Source organism: Sceloporus occidentalis, unplaced genomic scaffold, assembly GCF_023333645.1.
Source record: "Sceloporus occidentalis isolate IW3139 unplaced genomic scaffold, rSceOcc1.0.p SCAF_37, whole genome shotgun sequence".
Lineage (NCBI taxonomy): Eukaryota > Metazoa > Chordata > Lepidosauria > Squamata > Phrynosomatidae > Sceloporus > Sceloporus occidentalis.
This window is the reverse complement of record NW_028317017.1, coordinates 3,681,546-3,689,669: the sequence shown is the minus strand read 5'-3', so window position 1 is coordinate 3,689,669 and position 8,124 is coordinate 3,681,546.

Here is an 8,124-nt window from a genome sequence, read left to right as displayed (position 1 = left end):
GACGAATGCACTAATGGTTTGTATAGTATGTTATTATTTATTCATGAGTGGGTTAAAGTCGTATACACTTCTTGAACAGACAATCACTAGTTATTTTTCTTCTCCAAAGTTGGTCTTCTGTAACACAGTTAAATTATTAAAAAGTAATTTAAGTATGCATTATGCAGAGCTACTCAGATTACTAACAGGACACGCTCACCAGAGTTTTGCCTTTACAATGCTATACTTCCCAAGTGTCTCAGTTTTTTTCAGGATAGTCCTGCATAGATGGCATCAAGAGTCGGTTGGGGAGATCATTTTATATTTCTGTAAAATCAACAGAGGACTAAGCAATTCACATGCAACACTCTTTAGACACAAGAGTTGCTCTTCCAATAAGGTGGGCAGGTGGCCATGTCTCCAACCTTTGGGGTGGTGCAACACATATTGCATATTTTTGTTAATTAAATGTGTTGTCTCCCCCCAACTTACCCACAACTCTTGGTTAGAAATACACTCTAGAAGTAAGCAAACCTGTCAGCTGACCTTACTTTATATCCACCAACAAAGCATGTCATTTCCTTTAACTTTTGCTGTCTCCTTTTCTTACAACTCTTCCATCTTATTATTCCTAATAGCATGTGACTCTTTGTGGGTGAATAGTTATCTTTTAATCTTTATAATATTTGCCTCCTTCTAGACTTCCGGCCCAGGGAGGGTTAATGGAGGTTCTCCAGGACTGCTATAGGTATGAGCAGAGGCGTATCTACTGAAAATAGCGCCTATGGCAAGCACTGAAATTACGCCCTGTCCAAATATCTAAAACCCATTTACTAGCCCCTGCTGCCCATATATATAGCAGGTATAGATCAACACACAAACCCAGATCAATTGAAATTCACTTGTGATCTCAGCACTAAAGGTATATATCAAATAAACAGAATCAGATATACAAGTCCTGTATTTGCAGGTATACCATAATAATATATGAAACGTAGCATTGCAGGTATAGAACAACTGAATAAGACATATTAACCCTGTATTTGCAGGTACACATAAATAATGTATGGAAACATAGCATAGCAGATATGGATCTACAGAATAACACAAAAACCCAGCTTTGCAGGTAAAGATCAATTGGAATTCACATAAAAACACGGCATTATTAAGGTATATTTAAAAACCCCTAAATTACAGGCATAGATCACAGGTTGCACCCCAAAGCAAGCCCTGGCGTCCACACTGCCCACATAGAACCTGGCCAGCACCCAGATAACACACATAAGATTTGCAATCTTTGTCCACAAATAGTCCAGCACAAGTCAACTTTGTCCCCAAACAGTCCGGCCAGTGCCATCTTTGTCCCATATACACCCTGCCTGTGCCATCTTGGTCCCTCCTGCTAGTGCCATCTTTGCCCTTCCACAATTATACATCTATGATACACAAACACTTTTACAGTCTACAGTCACTAATTCACACTTTAATTCAGACAACTCATCCACACATTAATTCATGCTCTCCCTCATTCACTCAATGCATCCACACATTAACTCATGCTCTCCCTCATTCACTCAATGCATCCACACATTAACTCATGCTCTCCCTCATTCAGACAATTCATCCACACATTAACTCATGCTCTCCCTCATTCACTCAATGCATCAACACATTAACTCATGCTCTCCCTCATTCAGACAATTCATCCACACATTAACTCATGCTCTCCCTCATTCAGACAATACATTCACATATTAACTCATGTTCTCCCTCATTCAGACAATACATTCACATATTAACTCATGCTCTCTCTCATTCACTCAATGCATCCACACATTAATGCACACTCTTTACTTATATCTACCCCATCTCCCTCCCCTATCACTTTCTACCCCCTCTCCCTCCCCTTATTACTTTTTAACCCCCTCCCTCCCTTATCACTTTTTAACCCCTTCCCTCCCTCCCTCCCTCCCTTATCACTTTTTAACCCCCTCCCTCCCTTATCACTTTTTAACCCCCTCCCTCCCTCCCTTATCACTTTTTAACCCCTCCCTCCCTCCCTTATCACTTTTTAACCCCCTCCCTCCCTCCCTAATCACTTTTTAACCCCCTCCCTTATCACTTTTTAACCCCCTCCCTTATCACTTTTTAACCCCCTCCCTTATCACTTTCTAACCCCTCCCCCCCCTCTCTCACCTTGAAGTCCAGCGACGGGAGCACGATGCTGCTGTCTTCCTGCACCGCTCGCTGGTGCCCGCTGCTTCACTGCTGAGCGCCGTAATATGACGTCATATTTCGGCGCCCAGCAGTGAAGCAGCGGGCACCAGCGAGCGGCTTTTAAACGCTGTCTTCTTTTTTTTGATGCGGGGGAGAACGAGGGGCGCCGAGCGGTTGCTAGGCGCCCCTCTCTCTCCTCTGCATCAGTGTTTAAAAGCTGCTCGCTGGTGCCGGCATTTCATGCTGAGTGCCGCAATATGCCGGCATATTGCGACGCTCTGCATGAAATGCCGCCACCGGGACGGGGGTAGAGGGCTCGTGGAGGAGAATGAGGGGCGCGGAGCGGTTGCTAGGCTCCTTGAGATGGCGCCCATGGCACGTGCCATGGCTGCCATACCCTATATACGCCTCTGCATGGCTGCCATACCCTATATACGCCTCTGGGTATGAGGCATTACACAGCACCAGGAACCACCGTTCACAAGCTACTGCTGGATAACTTTTCTTTTTTTCATTATTATTTTTTACTTTTTTAATTTTTTTTCAAAAAAAAAGGCTGCTGATGTTACGGCCTTGTTATGCTAGACACCATGGTGGTTATGTGGGGCAGCTTTTCAGACCTGACATGTCAAAGTGCTTTGACATATATCGGCTTTAAATTCTGTCCTGAAAGTTGTTCTTTCTAAACTCTCCATAAGTAACTTAAATAGTTTGAATAATATCGATATCCCTTCTTGAGTACACACAAATCAGTTGATCTAAGATCTGTTAGGGTCACTATAGCTCATTTTACGTGCGTGGTTTTAAAAGCCTGATCTATGCTATTTTTGCTATATGACATTTAAAATTACTTCTGAGATATAAAAAGATTTTTAGTTGTAAAATACGCTCTTTCAGCCTCTGTTATGCCGATTTTTCCCCAGATTTATTAAACCCATAATTTCCCATGCAGAGCTCACAAAACTATTAATAAATGAACACATATCGGGAGACTGTGTCAAGCCCTGTTGTTAATGAGGATATTCACTTGTTAACTGGAAAATAATGTGAAATTGCAAATCCTTGTAATTACTAGTCTCTGAGGAAGCATAACTGAAACTAATCTCTATAATAAAATGACCACTTGTTTAATTACACAAGATAGCTGGAATATAGTTGGAGAATAGCATATTACTATAAATTATAAAATCATACTCACATCTTCTCTATTTTTAATATTAATGCTACAAAAATGGAAACTGTATTTATCGTAAGTCACAAACCCCTGAAATGAATAACAATGTTATAGACATAAAAAATGTTACCATGTAAATATCCTTACATTTTATAGTTTACAAAGCAGATACTTTAGCGTTATCAGTATTTCTGGATTTGTATGCATTTTTCATTAGAAAAAAAATAGAATTTTAACCATTTCAGTGCCATGGGTATTATAATTTCTTATAATTTAATCAATTAATTCCTTATTCTGCCCACCCATAAACATATAGTGCAAAAGGGAAGTATATTACCAAAGAGGACAAATGCAAGAGGCTATACCATAGACAAAGTTCGAAAAATTTTCCCGTCATTGAGAAGGCAGTAGATACGGAAAAAAGGACAGTCTCTCTTTCAGACCCAAATCCCTATGTCTCTCTTTCTCAGCATGGTCCACATTGTTGGAAGTCGCCATAATGAGTATGTAAGCAATATATAATGTGCTAATAAATTGAATGGTGACAAATAGCTGTCTATATGTCAAGTCCTGCTCACTAGTCCCATCACTAACCACACACCTAAATTAAAGTGTCTTTTTTGGGCTATTTTAACTGTTAAGTGGTTTGATATAGTGAGTGTGTTTGTGAATGCATACAGTAGTGATAATGTTATCCTGAACACAAAATAAGGCCGGTGACCAGGAAAAGTTCAGGAAAAATATTAAGTATACCATGAATATGAAATAGAAGTAAAATAAACAAAAAGGTTAGTGTGGTGAACATAAGTTGATTTCCAGCCACCACAACACATATATCTGGTGTATCTAATGATTAAGTCACAATCCCATCTATTGTTGGTTTTATTTCTAATTCTAGGTTTAAATTAGAATTCCCCATATTACAGCTTGAAGCTAAACTCTGTTTACAAAACAGTATTTACACTTGACTAATTTTGCAGATCAAACTAATTAAATCAATTAAACCGGTGATTAACCAAATGAAGGCTGATTGCAAAAATTAGTGGGTTCATTTTGAAGGAGTGGAAATAAGCTAATTACTGTCGTGATTACTTGGATCTGGAGTACTTTAAATGTGGTATAAATTGAAACCTCATAGTAAATTAGACTGGGAATTCATTACAGTTTAAAAGCGCAGCTAATACTATTCTAGATGCTTGCCCTGTGGGAGAATAGCTTGCTGCATTTTGCACGATGATAAACACATTTATTCAGATTTTGCTCTTTTATAACACAATGGACTAGCACTTTAGGCATCTTGACCTAATACAGTTTTAATAGGATGTACTGTCTATCTGTGAATAGCAAGAATATGATCCAGATGTTATATCCAAGTATTACACAGATGCTGGATGCACATTGGGTTTGAAAGTCACCTGGTTTATCTATATTTGACAAATATCAACTTTTATCCGCATAGAATATTTTTTACCATAGATGGAATATGTTACTCTAACTGGAATTTTATAAAACATACAGATATAAATCTAAATAAATAATAAAACAATCAAAACTTGAAGCACATTACAAGATACTTAAACTGTTGGTATGTTGTTTATAGAAGAGAAGTGGTTTCTTGCTAACAGTAAGTACGTGTAATCTTAAGGGAGTTTTCCTAAGACTCTAAGTAATTAATCTGTTTTGTGTACTTTACAAGTTGTACACTTTGTGTGCGTTAGGGGAATCTGCAGGTTGATTTGATAAATAGGGAAGGTTTATTTTTCCAAAAAGAAGACGCATAATGTCAGCAGCAGGTAAAGAAAATGGACCGTCAAGCTGGATCAATGTCCAACCAAGAAAGCACTGTTCAGGAATGGACATTGGAGATTATCAAGTAAATTATCAAGTGAAGAAGGTATGTCATGGAAGAATTCATGGTCACAGATAAACTTTTTGTCTGTAATCACACCTTTCACTTTACTATTTGTGTAAAGGGAAAAGCAAGGTCGCTAGTTCTAATTATACTTCAATCCATTGAAATACTAGTAGCCATAGGTACTACACAGTATGTGATAAGTATTTTATGTCTCTGCATGAGAGACCTTTTACTATTATATTCTGAATTACCCTTGCTTTATGGCTGTTATTGTTTACTGTAATTCTAGTGCACAGTTTGAAAAGTGATGTTTTCCCCACAGCAATCAATAGAATGGGCCAAGTAAAGTTGACGTTAATCAGTAAAACATACCCCTTTAGATATACAGTTTGAGTATCCCTTATCCAAAATGATTCAAATTGTTTTCAGATAAAGGAAATCCAGACAAGAGATACTCATGACTGAGGGGGGACAGGAAAGCTGTGTCTGACCCCTCCTGTATTCGGTAGATCCTTACCCTACTTCCTTTTCGGCTTCTCCCTACTGTCTGCTCTGTTCTTCGAGCACTTACCGTCCATTGCATAGGCTTCCTTAGAGCACTTCTGCTCTTTTTTTTTCCGAACTGAAAGTGTTCTGGGGAAGCCTGAACAATGGACAGGTGCGAAAACAGGTCCATAAACCTGTATAGTATATGTGTATATGTATATATATATATATATATATATATATATATATATATATATATATATAAATATATCATTATGGCAGAAGATTTAGATAAATGCTCAAAATACCAGTTGTGTAATGTTACACAGGATGTATGCCAAAATATTTATTACAATACAATATGTTTTTTCCAGTTCTTTTGAATAATGTTAAGTTATCATTAATGATAAGTACACTTTAAATCAGAACATTAAGGCATATTAAAACTGTGTAATAAGTATTAAACAGCTACTATAGCAACCAATGGTATGGATCTAAAAACAATAACATATATTTAAAAACTGTGTTGATGGCCACTTAAAAAGGGGAGAAATGGTAGCAACACAATGGAGAGTAGAGAAAAGCATACTGTAATTAGATATAAATATGAGTAATATCATGGAAATGTATCTTCCACGTTTTTGGTTTGCGGATTCTTCATGAATGAATACATTAGGAAGGAATGCATCAAAATATAAGTACATAATGCATATGAAGTGTTGCTTGATTGTGAGAGTGAACAGCTACTTGCAGTCAGCTTTGAAATTCTTAAACTGTAAAGCAACAGAGCAGGAATTTAATTGGGACGGAATGATTTAATTAATGCATTTTCATGTTTGCGTGTATGCAGATTACAGTGTGTAGTTGTAATTGTAGCTTGTCTGTGTAGAATTACAAAGCGTTGCATGTAATTAAATAGTCAGTTAAATGTATCCCATATATTTATATATTTGTGGTTCTAAACTGAAATTAATGCAATCTGGCTGGTTTAGATTATTTCAAAATGTATGTGTGTAATATATATTACATTCTGAAAGTGCTAATATTTTGTGAATATTCTCTGAGATCCAATGATTCCTGTTTAATTACATGCGCTGGCAAAGCTCTGTTTAATTGGCTTGGAGACACTGACATTGAGCTGTTATAACTTTATTAATCTGAATACAGCCTGAACTAATTAACGAGTTTATTCAATGTTTGCCTTAAAAGGACCTGCCATGCTTGAAAAGTTCATAACAGTCTTATATTTAAGCTCTGATAACCTAATATGCACCAACATAACATCTCCAAAGAAGCATATTGAGGCACTTTAGTGCTTTATGATGTGTTAATTTGTGCCATTTGCAAACACAACTGTGACTACGATCTTCTGCATACTGTGCAATTAGCACTAAAGAGGAGATGGGGCATTCTTATTAGAGCGAGTCCCAGATGTTTTTGTCCTGGCTGCCTTGTGTTGATCTGTTCTTTGTCAGCTCTAATTATCAATCAATCAAGGTGAATGAATGAAGCAAGACACCCTGTGAAAAGTAATTCTTTGCATATGATGTGGATCATAGCTACCAAGCTAAAGACTCAAGTCAGCACTGGCTAAAAACCTTGTACCACTGAGAACCCCCTGTAAATGATTAAACCGCTTTGCCCTGGACTGTGGACATTTAATGTATGCAGTATTCTTTCTGCCATTGTGCCTGCCATTCTCTGAGAGAATATATCTTTGTATGCATCATTCTTCAATTTGTTTTTAAACCTGCACTCCATGATAGCCTGACCATGAAAATCCCATAACAATAAACCATTGTTTCATTTAGGAATACTTGCTAATTATTATTTGTAAATAAATAAAGCAAGCAGTGTAATATTGAAATAAGATGAGCACATGTGTTTTCCTTTCCTCATTAAAATGGATGTATTATTAGAAAAGGGAAAACATCTGCTTTTGGGTTTTTTTTTGCCTGAATGAATTATGGACATGCCTTCTGCAAGCAGATGTCTCTTATTCACAAGTTACACAAGTAACTCGATATGGTGGTGCTATCATGTTGTCAATACTTGCTTTATATAACAAAAGCAAACAGTGCCACCAGAAAATGAAAAAGTGGATAGTTAGCCATCAATAGGTCAAGGCCCTGCTATTGATAGAGTTTTTTTCTATAATCAGTAATGGCTCCAACTACTAATCCCTCCCCCCATGCTAGTCTTTGCCAAACATTAAAAGTGTAGAAATAGTGCATGTTAAAATATATACGTATTAAAAAAAAGTCTGTCCAGTGCTTCACACATTGAACTATTCTATTAGTGACTGATAATCCTATTGGCCACAACTATGTATTGGCAAGTCAGGGGGATTCAAGATCTCCATTGAAGCAGCCCATCCACACTGTGTAGACCTCTTTATCTCATCCAGCCTTGG